Below are 15,732 nucleotides of genomic sequence, written 5' to 3'. Positions count from 1 at the left end.
ATGAACTTTAAACTTCCAATAGATTGACAATGAAAAAACTGCATTTCATTCAGCACCTTTGAATTGAAAGCTTTTTGGAACTTTTAGGACTTTTCATCAAAAGCTATTTGAATATTTCAAATTTTGTTGTAGCTTTAATTTAAGCTTTCATGTCAATACTATTATTTGTGATCTTTCCCTCTAGCTTCCTATTTATAAGTTTAAAAACATTATATGTCATTAAAAACTTTTTTCTAGTTTATAAAACTTTTTTAACATCCTTCATTGAAACAAACTCTAAGCTTAGAAGTTTCTGTCTTTTATATAATTTGTTCTAATTTACTTTTTATTAAGGTCAAAAAAATTATTAAAATAATTTGATCTAGAGATCTTACTTTATAACCTATAAGTAACTTACCTTTAATCTAAAATAAAAACCATTAAAACTGGGTTAAAAATTAAGGATTGTTCAATTCTTAAATGATTAGTTCTAATTTGATATTCTTCCTGTCTACTAATCACAAGTTTTTTCTTAGCTCAAAGTATTATGACAATGTTTTTTTTTTCTTTAATCAAAATATTTATTGTTTTGTAGCAGAGGCTGGCACTGACTAAATTTGGTCAAACAATAATTTTTAGAACCAGACATGCCTTTTAGCTAAACAGTAACTAATGCCAAAGAAGCAAGTTCAAACTGTTATAAAACTTTCTATTTTTTGTTTTCACAAGTAAGTTGCTGACTTATACAACCTACTGTGCACTTTAAAGGTAAATTTATCTTTCAATAAAAACTATCTTTAGTAGTTCTAGCATGTTTGTCATAAAAACAAATTTGAATAACTTTATGGTTTGCATTGAACCAAACAAGACGTAGTCAAAGGTTTTATAAATAAAATAACCATGTATACATTTAAACAATAAAAAGAAAGTTATGAGAGTACTCTTTTAAACAAACTTGGTTTTGTTAAAATTTTAAATTTTTTAATCCCACGTATTACAATTCTTTTTAGAGGTCAGTAGAGTGCAGCTCTGAATAAAAACCTTATTGTTGTACTGCACAGAGAGTTAAGAAACTGATAAATAATGAATAATTTTTTAAAACTGTGTCTTAATTCCACGTTGATCCATTAATAAAGTATTATTTCAGAAATCTTTTAAAAACAAACCTTATTTTTAAAACATTTACAGCACTATTACTTAAAAAAAATATATATGTACTATTAAATATCTTTATAAATTATTATTTCTAACCTGATTGATAATTTTTCATTTGTGATGTACGTTTGATGGAAGTAGAGTTCAGATCAAATAAAAATTAACAAAATTACTGCACTTAAAGTTAAGAAAAATTATATAGGTACTTAAAAAACTTTTGTTTCTCATCAGTAAAGTTTCATTTTTAGCTAAGTACCTTACTATTTCCAAAGTTACTGCACATATAGCAATGAAAAATTCTATATGTGCAGTATTATCAATATGTTCTATATTGATAACCTTTATTTTACAGCATCTTTAGTTCAAGTCAATCTCTTCAGTTTTTATGACGCAACAATATTTTAATTACACTCTTACTGCAGTCAAATAGGGAGTCTATTAATTTGTGGGTATCTTTGGTGTAAAATTGTACTTAATACTAACTAAATTGGTTTATAACTTATGAATAGATTGACTTTAATCAGACAATTAACTTGCAAAAGTTATTTAATAACATGTATATAAATCTCATAACTGTAAATGTAGGAAATTTTTCAAAAATAAGGTTCTGCTTTTATAACTACAAGTGACCTCTGAAATAAGGTGTATAGTAAATTCAAACTTAGTGTAGAACACTTCTTTTTTTCTAAGTTTAAAGCTGCTTTAAATTACAAAATAATTTCTACGTTTTGTCTACATTTCACTAACACTTTTACTAAAATGAGATTTGAATGAACATCTTCATATTCAAATGTACAAGAAATATCTAGTATTTTCGAACACCATAGTGTAAAAATTTCATAAAAAAATAAACTTTTCATTAAAAAGAAACCTTGACATTGAATAATCAATTTACTTAATGTTTTTCATGCTTTATTTTATTCCCAGGATAATTTGGACAACTTCCAAAGCATGGTAATGAATTAGCTTCTTATATTACTACAATGGAATCATAACAAAGTGTGCAACTAAATTGGATTATTTAAAATTTGTCCCAAACTTTTAAAGTAAAATTGTATTTTCGAAACTACAGTTTCTAATTGCTAAATTATCAACCACAATTATTCAAACACTTTTTTTTAATTTAAAGGAGAAATATATTTTAAATTTTTTCAAAAGTTTACTCAGCAAACTAAACTTAGCTCAGAGATCTCGTAGGTGCATTAAAACTAACTTTACTTATTAAAATAGTATTGAAGGTAAAAAAAGACGCAAAAAATACTTGGTCCTAGGAAATGGTGCACAAAAAACCTGTAGACTATCGATTATGCTCACCACGGATATGTAAAACAATATTTACGGCTTTACTCAGGCTAACGAGCTGTATTTGTCAAACATTGATAAAAAATAAAATTAAATAACTACAACAAACGAAAAAATTCTTGTCAAAATTTTTTTCATCTAACTTGTTTTTTTTCCTTGACAAAGAGTCAATTCAAAACTGTAACAACACTAAAAAATAAACTTTTTTTATATAGAATGCATTAAAAAATATTTTAAAAATGTTTTTTTTTTTTGTATTCTATAATTCCTATACTAAATCAGTAAAAGTGAAACTACATTAAATTTTTTACATGAAGTTCTAAATGTTGTATATAAATGCTTATGTACTAGACACTTAAGTATTTTTTTTAATGAAACCTAAAAATTCCCAAACTATCTGCAAAAAAATGTGCCATCGTTGTCTATATAGTATGACTGTCATCAATTTTGTTAACACTTTTTTACTTCAGCAATCTAAATGTTTTTAGACTTTTCTTTCTTTTAAAATAAAATGTAATCAAAGCTATTAAAATCAAAACTTTTCTCATGGTTTAAAAGAAAAAGGTTTTTTAAATATAAAGACACAATAAAGTTTATATACTGTATTTCTCAACAAAAAATAGTCTGTCGAAATCTTTCTTATTCAATTTACATGGCTTTAAAAGACAATTCTATAGTAATAAATAATTGAATGTAGCAATGTTCTTTTAAATAGTACTTTTTTTACGAAGCTAACTTTTGGTTTTAAAATTTAGAAGTAAAAACTTTGATATTCAAAGTACCAACCAACATAAATACTTTGTTTCAACTCATTTGTTGGTAATCCAAGATTCTAATCGGCCAGCGGTGTTATGTTATTAAGAATATTATTTGAAATTTTTTAATTGCAGTAGTCAATTATTTATATCTTATTAAACTAACTTTTAATCGTTTTGTTTAGTTTTAGAGTTACATGATTAACAATTAACAACAAATTAAATTCTTATAAAAAATTTTGAAGGGACCACATCTCTGAAAGTAGTTTAAAAATAAAGAAATATATAAAATACTCAGGGACGAGTCTGTTTTGCACAAAGAAATTTTTGCACGGCGTCTATTTTAGAACAATTCGTCAGTTACCGACCAAGGGTAAGGGTTAGGTGTAGCAGTGGTAGTAAAACTCCGTTACAATCGTTTCCGGCCGCTCTCCAAGCCGGCAGGAGAAAATGCTTACCAATTAACTTTAATTAAATTTAAGTTGGTGGTAAACTGACCCTGTGCAAAAGTGATGCATCGTGCAAAATTGACCAAGTACAAAAATGACAACTCGTGTTAAAGTGTTTTTTTGCAAAATTCTTTGTGCAAAAGTGACACCAATCCAAAATGCTTGTGTAGGTTTACTTTATAAGATGGTTTTCAGTATGGAAGTATCTTTACAGACATTTTTATTTACAGAATTGTACGGTATCTAAGATCTCGTCAAAATGTTTTTTTTTTTCTAAGTAAGCATCTATTTTCTTTCTGGACTGTTGTCCTGGAAAAACTTTAAACTGTATCCGTAGTGTATGACTATTGGGTTTTTTTGTAAACCAGGTCGTTGGAACTTTTTTGTCATTCAACTGATTATATATTTTTGTTTCGCGATTTGCACCACCGATAGTTTCTGACTGTTTTGTTTTATCTTCATACGTTTTATTAATACTGGCATTGTTACTTATACTAGTTCATGTGAAGTTCTTATAAATATCAAATCAGTTAAGCTGTTTATTGAACGACAAAAAAGTAATCCCGGTATCTAAGGATCTATTGAAAGAAAAGAATATTTCGGTCATCGAGTCATACACCACGGAAATAGATAACGTCTTGTCCGAGATATCAATGTTCATAAGTATCAATCTTTTAATTTAAGATCTCAACAGTCAGAATATTTTTATATAAAAAGAAAACTTTACAGTAAATATAGTGTAAACAACAATCAAGCTTGTTTGTTATTACTTCAAATAACTTTTAAAAGTTTTTGAAAGTAGTTATTTTATCGGTCTATAACGGTTTTAAAAACAGTTTTGTTACTTCTGCTTTAAAAAGTAGTGTCAGTTTAACCAGATTGATTTTTTTTATTTTTGTGAAATATTTGCTACGGTTTCTCTTATAGTCCTGGAAAGGACGTTAAAAGGTATTCGTGATGTAGGACTCGATAACCGAAAAGTTTTTTCGTGCACCAGGTCTTAGGACCAAATATTTTGAGCGTTTTTTTTGTTGTTCAATAAACTTATATTTTAAATCTACTTTCTGTTAAATCTATACATTTTTAACACTTTTAACATTTATAACAATTCTAATTGGTTAAAGTTAAAGTGCGTTTACAGAAATAAAAATTATTATTTAATATGTATTAGTTACAATTACTAAGTAGTTTAAGAACATTTTATTTTTCAACCGTTTTCGTCATAGACGCCCCGCGTGACTGTACGCAATCTATAGGAAAACCTTTATGACGTCATAGGGTTGCGGGACAGTATATTAACAATAATATAAAATTTATGCAGTTTACGTGACAATATTTAAAATGAGATAGTACTAAAAACTAGAGACAACTAAGTTCGATGAATTCAAGTTCTTTTAAACTATTTATGACGTAACAACATACTGACGTAATCACTTGTTACAAACCACTAACATAAGAAAAAGTCGCTTTTTGGATCGAAATATATAGCTGAACCCAACGGTAAATCTGGCGGTTCAAAATTAAAATTCTAATTTCTCAAGTTCACGTATAGCAAATTTTTTTATTGAAATGTTTTTGTTATGATTCTAGAGTACTTAGAATTTCGTTTGTAAATCTTTGGGTTTAAAAAAGGGAGGGGACACTCGGATTTGAACCAAGGACCTATCGATCTGCAGACGATTGCTCTACCACTGAGCTATATCCCCGCACATGAGAAATGAGTTTGAGCAGTTTATAAATATAAATGATCATACGTTACAGACGCCTGCGGCAAAATAATGTTTGTTTAACACACTGTGTTGTTACAAAAACTTTATTTACTTTTACTCTCAATTCAAGACTATTGTTTCATATTAGCTAACATTCAAGTTTTCCGTTAAATTAGCCATCAACTTAATACTTCTAAAACAATATTTTGCACATTTCAGAATATAAAATTTACATAAATACACATATAAAAACACTTTTTTTTTGTAAAAAGTAAATCTTTCATCGTAAAATTAAAATTTGGTAAACGTACTAAATACGTTAAAACTGTTAAATTTTTACATATAAATGTGATAAAAATATTAAAACATTGTAAATTTTAAGTATAAATTGAATTTAATTATTAATAACTATATTTTAAATAATCATTGTATAATTCACTTTTGGTTTAAAAACAAGTTTCAGAATAGAATTTGACTTATGAAAAAAATAAAACTATTTCTATATATATCAATAACATATAAGAAAAAACTTGAATAAAAATAAATCTTAAAATGCTATTTAGTTATTATACTCTAAGATAGTAAACACTTTTATTCAAGCCCACTGCCTATGTTTTTACATTTAATAAAAGTTTTAAACCGTGAGCTTAATATTAGTATGATTGTCTAGTAGCTTTAACTTTAACTAGGTTCTTCTTGATTTGATGTCGTTCATCAGATGTCGGCAAACTGCGATCTAACTGCGTCATCTATAGATTAGTATCGGTTAATATTTAAAGTACTTATTGTTTCAGTTTTTATCTGCTACAATTTAAAAACTTATTAAAATATTTTTTTATATTAAAACCTTTTTTTGACCTATCAAACCCTAATCTAATTTAAAACTTAATCTTGGATTAAAGATAACTTAGTAACTATCAATTTAAGTTTATGTTATTTTTGGTTTAATCGCATAACTACTTTAAACGCTTTTTTAATTAAAAAAAAAAATTTCTAAGTATATCGTGATCTGCATGATAGCATTTACAATTAAAAATATGCATTTTTTTTTTCAACTTTAAATAGAGTTTGTAAAAAATTGTTTTTTTTTTGTAAGTTTTTGTTAAACAACTTTTTCATAAAAATATTTAAAAAACTCGTTTAAAGTAGTCGTTTGTATATATTTTTTATATAAATATCTCTGCATTTTGTGTGACTGATGAAAAATTATAAATGTAAAAAGTCATTTTTGTTATATGTACTAAGTTTTTAGCAACAATCAAACTAAAATGTTTATTGTAAAAAACTTTAAATTTTTGTATTTTATATAGATGTATTCTTATTGCATATAATTAAGTGAAAAGTATACATATTAGTTTAAGTTTGTAAATAAGTTTTTCAGAACTGTATGATATCACTTTCGTTGTTAGTTTTTCAACATTTTTTAGAGATTAAAAGTATGTGTTGTTTACTTTATTAAGTTTTTTTTATCACAAAAAAATACTGTAATAATTATTTATTGCTATCAAATTTTACAAAAATTATCCTTATTTAGGCTCTTATATTCAGCTATGAATTTCTTTGTTTAGTTTGAAAAATTTTAAATACTCTAAGCTTTAGTTACAGTGGCAACTCTAAATAGTATCAGCACAACAAAAGTTATGATATAATTATTGTTTAGTGTTAAAAAAATAACCATCAAAACATTATAAGAAATAGTGATTGAAGTTCAACTTTTATACATAAGTATATAAAAAGGTTGATGTTTAAAGTACTTTTATGTTATTTTAGGCATCGTTAATAACAATTTTTTTGCTTTATTTAAAAATTATTTAAGAACTTTATATAAGTATATTATTTAAGTATTTTTGCATACACTTGAGTTGATTATTTAAGATTTGAAGTGAGCAAAAGTAATTCAAAAACTTTAAAGTTTGATGTATAACAGATTAAACAAAGTATTCTAAAAAGACTAAAGTATTGCTGATTTTAGTTAGCAAAGAAACACACTTTATCAAATTAAACAAAAGTTAAGATACTGCAATATTTAAAAAAAAATATTGACTTTAAAATTGCTGCCGACCTCTGATCTAACCAAACAAGTGTGTTTAGTAATTAAAAACAAAATACATGTTTGTGGTTCAGTTTTTATTAAATTTTTTGTTTAAATCGAGAGCAATTTAATTAAATATCGCAATATAAACTATTTGAAATTTTTTTTTTCCTGAAATATATACATAAAATTTCAATTTAGTTTAAAATCAAATCATTTTAAACGAAGTGCATTATACACTAGTGTTTACTTTCATAAGCAAAACGATTTAAGAAGCATTATTTTAAAGATAAATCGCATTTACGTATTCAAAAGTTTAAAACGACTTTTTATAACTTCTCTAACAGTTTTAACGGAAGAATATTGTTAAAAGTGCTTAAAATATTTGCTAAGTTTTTTTAGTTCGAAGTAGGTAAACTTTATAACCTGCTGTGCTAAATTTATAAGAATAATGTAACGTAATAAGAACCAATGTGTAGTAGATATCAAATTAATAGCAAGTTTATTACATGAATCTAAATTTTGTTTTAGTTGCACAATTCATTTAATAAGTAAAATATACATACATCACAGGAAATTATGTTGGTTTAGACCTGTAAAACGTAATCTGCCCATCTTTAAGTCAAACAATGATTTTTTAATATAAAAAAACATAGCGTTTTTCTTTAGAAAAAAACGGTTTAAGTCAGTTAAAGTTCTTAAAAATAAGAATAATGTTTGATCGTGGTATAACTTTAAAACAAATTAAACCGTAAAACATTAAGATTGTAAAAAAAAAATTGTAGTTCTAGGAAATTTGAACACAAATAGCTGATAATGTTAAATTAGTTTACTACTTTTTGTTTATATGAACTGACAAATGCACTGAATTAAACTTTTTTTAATAGTTTGCAGATAATAAAAAACACAGCTTGAGTGTTAATGCGTACATAGTTTAAAAAATTTCATAATTTTTTATTAATTTTTTACAATTTTTTTAATTTCTAGGGATTAAAGTAGGTCAAACAAGTTTATAGAAAACTGATTATATAATACCTTTTCGATTAACTCTAGCACTAAAGTTAAAAACTTTGAAAAACCTGAAATACTAAGCAATTTTATTGTTTTACCGACTTGAATTGCTTATTAACAAAATTAAAATAGATTTTATATTCAAAATACTTTTTGATTATCTTTAAATAGAAAATTTAAATTAGTTTACGACTTAAAAAAACATTTTTTTAGTTTAAACTACAGTAAGCAACATAATATTTGTTGCAAAATATTTATGTACCATTTCGGTATTTTATCTAATTTTAAAACAAATTCTTCAAGCTTGTTAATGTTGAGAAAAATTTCACCCATAAATAATTATGAGAAAATGCATTTATTTTTGTTCTTAAAAATTTCAAATTTTCTTTTCAGTTTTTGTTTCAATATGAAAATAATGTAGTTATGTAAAAATACGTTATTTTTTCTAGATACAAAAAAAAAATTAGTACGCTTTTTAATAACAGTCTGAACGTGATAATAATGGTACAATATTATTTCTAGAAAATATTTAGTTATAAGATAACAAATGTGACTATTTTTTTTAAGTATATTGTAATAATGTGCGGCTTTTTCTTTAATTTTAAATTATAAGTTTAATAAACTTTAAAAGCTTCTTTGAAATTATTTTTAGCGTAAAGTTAAACTTAAATTAAATCATCTATTTAATAAGCGTATTATAGGTTTAGAAATATGTTCAGTGGCTTAGTTTTTTTAAAAATGATCAAAAACTTAAATTTAATATGATAGTAGTTAAATTATTAAAAGGATCATTGTCACAGAGCTTTTAAAAAGTTAATGACTATTAGTAATAAATTATTTGTGCGAAATCGTTTATAAGTGAAACTTTCGGAAAATTCTTTTTGTAATGATAATTTTTCTTTAAACAATCTTTTTAATAAGCTTTGAACGTTTTTTTTTAAGACGATTAGTTTTGTGTTTTACAAGTAAACCATAAGACTTGAACGTAAAATTTGAAGGTGGTCTTAAAATTATCGTAATTATTTATTTTAAAGATAATTCTTAAACAATTATAAATATCAGGTTATAGAAAATTAAAACAAAAATAACTAATAAAAAAGGATGCACACGAATAAAAGAGGTAAGCAAAAGTTTGACTTGCATAATAAACAACGAAAAACTATAAATTGTGTAGTTTTTTAATGTAAACAAAACTGCGTAACATTCTATTTTACAATTTAATATTTAAGTAGCTTACTAATTACCTATTAAGTATAAACTAGTAAAAAAACTTTCTTAATAAACATAAATGACCTTATTAAATGGTCTATGACCTAATTAAAATTCAATTTCTTGTATAATGCTTGCCTAGTAGATTTGAAGTATAAAAAAATTTAAATTACAAAAAAATACTCATCACTATCCTTATCAAGCTAAAAAGCATTAAAAAAGTTGTTTTGTACTTTGAAAATGACTACTTAAATGTTAGAAAACACAATTTAAAATAGAATTAAAATGGACTATTTTACTCGTTGATTGTAAAAAATAGTACTTTCTATTATAAAAACAGGAGGGGATACTGGAGTCTTCAAATATGTACCAATTTAAAGAGACACACATTCTAAGTTTAAGTTTATTCGCAGACGACGTTTCGACTTTACATCAGTCATTATCAACAAAATACTGTGCAAAATAACTAAAAATTAGTGTTAAATAACTAAGTATATAAAAATATAAATAATACAATCTATAAACAATTATAAATTGAAATTATAAACTACAATGAAATAACATGTTAAATAAATATTTACACATTGTTAAACAAATATATATCTAACTAGTCAAAAATTCTTAGTGTATGGGTAATACCCAGCTTAGTTAATTGTTTGTTTAAAATTGGATTATAACGTTTAATTAGCAAAGCTTCACTGATCAGGGTCTCAAATTTATTTCTACACTCTTTCAAAATTCCAAAATTGTTAACAGTTATTTTTTCAATTTTTACTAACATTACAATTGCTAATGATGTCAGGTACAGCTGTTTTGCCTTTTAAATGTTCTTTAACTCTTTCTACTAATGGTCTTGAAGTTAATTTAATATACTGGATACTCTTATCATAAGAGCATTTATACTCATAGACCACGTTGGATTTTAATTCATTGGGTGTCTAATCTTTATTGTTATTTTGCACAGTATTTTGTTGATAATGACTGATGTAAAGTCGAAACGTCGCTGCGAATAAATTTTAAACTTAGAATGTGTGTCTCTTAAATTGGTACTTTCTATTATACTTGAGTTTTTTAAAACAACAATTTGACATTGCGACTAATTTTTAATAACTTATTTTAGCTATTGTTATAATTTCTTTTTAATTGTAGTCTTTTCAAAGCTTTCTTACATAATTAATTTTGTGAAAATGTATTTAAGTACAAACGTTTTAACTTTTTATAGTAAAAAATTTGTTTATCAGTAGTCTAATTTTTTCATCACAACTACTTACAAAGTTTTAATTTGTTTTCAATATATAAATTATGAAATAATTACTTTGTAGTTAATCTAAAACATGGCACTGAAAAATATCAAAAACAATTATTAAACAGTGCTTTAAAAAATCAATATATAATACCTTTTATTGTAGTTTTATTTCCCAATAGCGTAACTATTACAATTTATACAACTTTACTGAAACTAAAACATTTATAATTCCGAAAATTGAATTTCCAACAAAGTATAAAGCTGTTAAACCTAAAGCAAAAACCAAGTATAAAAATACAAGCTACTATAATTTGTTTACTAATATTTCATGATGTATAATATAAATTACGACATTATTGTTTTAATTGATGACAATTAAAACTATCAAAAAACTTGTTCCGAAAAGTTACTACTTCAATGTGATAAATAACAGTTTTAGCATAATTTGACACTAAATGTTGCAACAACTAATATTTAAACGAAATATTTAAAATCATATCAAAGTTAGTTGGTCAGAAAAAAAGGACGTTTTGATTGAAATTTAAATGTTCAAATAGTTTGTAAAACGTGTTGTTCCGCAATAACGTTAAAAAGGGAATAGTTTTAAAGTAAGAATTTAACAAAATGTTTGTTTTCGGTAGAGTTGCCATTGTTTCAATTTTTTTAATCAGAAGATTAAAATGCTTAGTTTACTTTAATTAAATCTTTCAGAGTTAATTGATGTGGACAAGACGTTAAAAGGTATCCAAATGGTGTATAAATCCTGGCCTACAAAAGGTTTTTTCGTACACCAAGTCCCTGATAAAATATTTTAAGCGTTGGTTTATACATTATTAGTGTTATATCAAATTAAAAAATAAGTAAAGTTTAGTACTGCTAGATATTAAAAATTATGTTGATACACGGCTTTCTTTCAAAAACTATTTCATTTGGGGATATAATTTTGGCTGAAATGACAACTGTGGTTCTCAGTGGGAGAAACCGTTTCGGTTAATGACGTGAACATTTTATTCCGGCAGTTCCGAGGAACCGATCCCTAATATTTTGTGACAAACGAGAGTCATATAGCGAGGTCTAGAAACCAATGATTTCTGACATTTTTATGGTTGTTTGCAGATAACACATTTTTGAGTTAGGAGGTTTGCGTTGATTCAGCGTACCCTCTATTACACAAACTATCTCAAAATACAAAAAGCAAATGAATATCTGTTTTATTACTTAAGTTTCACTTGCATAAATTTAATCACCAACTACTTAAAAATTCATTTTTAAAAATTAACACTATTAACAACAAAAATCTAGACTGAAACTTTAACCAAATAGGCTATATTTTTTTGCTAGTTTATGTTTATGTCTTAACTACGTGGTCTCCAGTAACTTATAAACCGACTGCTTTACTTACGAGTAGCTTAAAAAGTTACGAAACTTATTTCTAAGTTATGAATAAAACACACTTTGAATAAATGCAATTTACTTTATTTTAAATAATAATTCTTAGTTCTGAAGAAAGAAACTATTAAATCACGACAAAAATAAAATCTATAAAAAGTATTAACAATTGTAAAGTTATATAAAATACTAACATCAACTCCGCGATGTAGACATTTTCTTGATTCTCGAAACTAATTAATGAAGCATCTTTAAGTAAGTAAAACAACTAACGCGTATTTAAAAGACAAAAGCCGATATATATTCGGAATGAAATTAATTCCCTTGAATATTAATGTTGTTTTGGAAAAACTTATCGAATGTTTTATTTTTACGAAACATTCTGTATTTATTCACACGCTTTTAAAATTTTAAAATGAAATGTATATTTCATTACAAAACTACAAACCGTAAGAATCATAAAAAATATACCACAAAAGAACGAAAACTAGTTAAAACATAGATTTTTTCTCAATTTAAAACTACTTATACTTTTATGTTTTATTAAGTTTAAACGACTTACATAGAGACCTAAACTGGCACAAATAACAACTCACCACAAATATTGTAACTTTTTCGAAAGCTTGTCTGTTGTAAAATAGCGTATTTATCTTGTTTTATGTTATAATTTAGTATTATAATAAAATCTTTATTCGTTTACAAGCTTAGAATAGTTATATTTTTGCATTTCCTTGTAAGGCTTTATAAAATAAAAATATCATTTTAAAAATCTATTGTATTAACAATGTTTTGTTATTTTAAATGGCATTTTTTTTAGAATAGCGTAATAAAATTCACTAAAAGCACTTTTAAACTCATATATACACTCATTCATCATTGTCAAAATGAAATATATTTTACTTTTAAATCTAAACCTAGCATTAAAAATTACTGTGATGAATTATGAGCCTGTATTTTCAAAGATAAACAATTATTATCTCGTATATTTAGTTTTATCTACTAAATAAATGTGTGAAACTATTCTAATTTAAACCAGTTAAACTGTCGCTGTGTAAAACTAAATAATTGAAAATGCGACATTTCTAGCTTCTCCAGCTTAATTAAAAAAAGTACAAAAATTTCTAATCTTAAGCAAAAATCAATTACAACAACACAAAAAAATTTAATTCATTTACTGATATTTTTTCTGCAAAATAAAAAATGTCATAATTATTTTTTATTTAACGACAATTAACTATCATAAAACTAATTCCGATATATTAAAACTTGAATTATATAAACACCTAACATTGTAACAAATAAATTACAAACTATTTAAAAAGACATTTAAAATCATAAACAGGACATTAGGTAAATTGAAAATATTTTTCTTGCTTTTAGGGAAAGTTCATTCATTAGACAAAAAACGCTTTAAAGCTTTAAATAGCAGAGGCCGGTGCCGACCTTCAGTAACGTTAGCAAGGATTTTAAGCCAAGTCATAGTAAAACTGAATATTTACATTGAAAATGCTCAGTCGAGCAATGGGTTTAAACGTTCTCGGATAGTTATCTGGTTGATCCTGCCAGTAGTCATATGCTTGTCTCAAAGATTAAGCCATGCAAGTGTAACTACGAGCTCACATACAGTGAAACTGCGAATGACTTACTAAATCAGTTATGGTTCATTTGATTTTACAGTTTTACTTGGTAAATGTGGCAATTCTAGAGTTAATACATGCGTAAAGCGCCGAACTGACATGAGGCGCGCATTTATCAGACCAAAACTAAAAGGGTCGTTACAATGGAGAATCTGGATAAGCTTGTGGATCGCACAGCCTAGTACTGGCGACATGTCATTAAAGTAACTGCTGTATAAACTATTTTCAGTACCTACAGAGATTGTAACGGTTGATAAAGAATTAGAGTTCGATCCCTGAGAGGGAGCCTTAGAAACGGCTACCATGTCTAAGGAAGGTATCAGGCCCGTAAGTTACCCATTTCCGGCTCGGGAGGTAATGACGATAAATAAAAGTTGCTCTCGTGCGAAGTTCTACAATTGGTATGTCTAAATTTAAACTTTTTAAAAAGTATCCGTTGAAGACTAAGTCTGGTGTTAAAAGCCGCACTAACTCCAAAACTGTTTATTCAAGCTGTAGTGCTTGAAAATCACGCAATTGGGTGGGATGGCAAGGGTGGTCGTTAAAAAAGGGCGCAGACTAAAAGTACGCATATCATTAAAAAATGAAATCTTAAGCTTGTAGAGAAGCGTTTTATTTTGCATTTAGGCTAAAACGGAAGGTCCTAAACTTAAGAGGCACAGTAGTTCTCGAAAGGGTCTTATTTGATTCTCGACTAGAAGATCGTATTCCAACAGTGCCGGGGAACCGACCCACTACAATTTTTTTAAATGTTAGCCATATCTAGTTCTAAAAATCATGGAAATTCTGATATAGCTTTGTAGCTTTCATGGTGTCGCTTTTTTGTAATTCACAAATTTTTTAGTTAGGATTAGGAGGTATGCGTTTAGTCCGTGCACCATTTGTTGAATGAATCATCATAAGCGAACAAATGTACTTCTTTGTAAACACCCACTAACATAAATTCAAATTAAAAAAATTAAAACTACTAACAAACACAATCTGGACTAAACCTACAAGACATAAAAATCATAAAGAATTAAAAACAAAAGAAAGAAGATAAATAAAAGCGTAATTGTTTCCTACATTTGTTAGTAAAATAGAACTTAAAACAGCTTATACATTTACATTAAATTTGTTTAAACGATTAATATAAATAAATAAACTGCCACACAAATAATAACTCACAACAATTGCTGCAGTTCAGTCAAAACGTTGTCTGATTTATAAAAACTTTTTATATATCTTGTTTTGCGTAAAAAATTATTTATTAGTTTAATGATAACTTTTATTGAAAAACAAACTTGAAAACTGTATATTTTTAAAACAATTATTTTAATACAGTTTCAAATAAAATGCGCTCTTTTACGTCATATATCCCGCTATTGATTATTTTTATTTTATAAAGCGAAAGACTAAAATTAAAAACAAATCTTTGTTTGCACAAAGAAATTTCAAAGAAACTTAAAAAATCAAAATCCAAGAACTTAAACTGCGACTTTAATTTTATAAATTATAACGAATCAACTAAAACTACTAAATATAAAATTAGTTTTGTTTTAATGTTTCAAAAAACCTTTATTTAACATTACAACTATTATAACAAAAAATAATTAAGTTTTCAAAAACTTTAGAAAAATATAAGATTTTAAATTTTTACAGTCCATCATTTGAAATTAAATTTCTCCTAAATTAGGTACAATAATTTACAAAAAAAAAGTTAAGTTTTTATACGACTAACCAAAAAATAATAGATTTAATACTTAATTTTTGTAGGAATAGTTTAATTTCAAATCAAACAACTACTTAATGACAAGATAGAATTTACTGGTTTTTTGACTTTATAAACAAGATATTATTCTCAACAAAAATTTAAGTTA

At 25.7% G+C, this 15,732-nt stretch overlaps 1 non-coding gene across 1 annotated transcript; it reads right to left on the bottom strand.

The window, feature by feature from the left end:
* Window positions 1-5,274: 5,274 nt before the first annotated feature.
* Window positions 5,275-5,346, bottom strand: Trnac-gca (transfer RNA cysteine (anticodon GCA)). The gene has a single exon. It is a non-coding gene; the product is annotated as a tRNA-Cys (tRNA).
* Window positions 5,347-15,732: the final 10,386 nt, after the last annotated feature.

Source organism: Thalia democratica, chromosome 9 (genome assembly GCF_965202585.1).
Source record: "Thalia democratica chromosome 9, ktThaDemo2.hap1.1, whole genome shotgun sequence".
Taxonomy (NCBI): domain Eukaryota; kingdom Metazoa; phylum Chordata; class Thaliacea; order Salpida; family Salpidae; genus Thalia; species Thalia democratica.
Note: the sequence above shows the minus strand (reverse complement) of the source record. Positions and strands in the feature narration are given on the sequence as shown.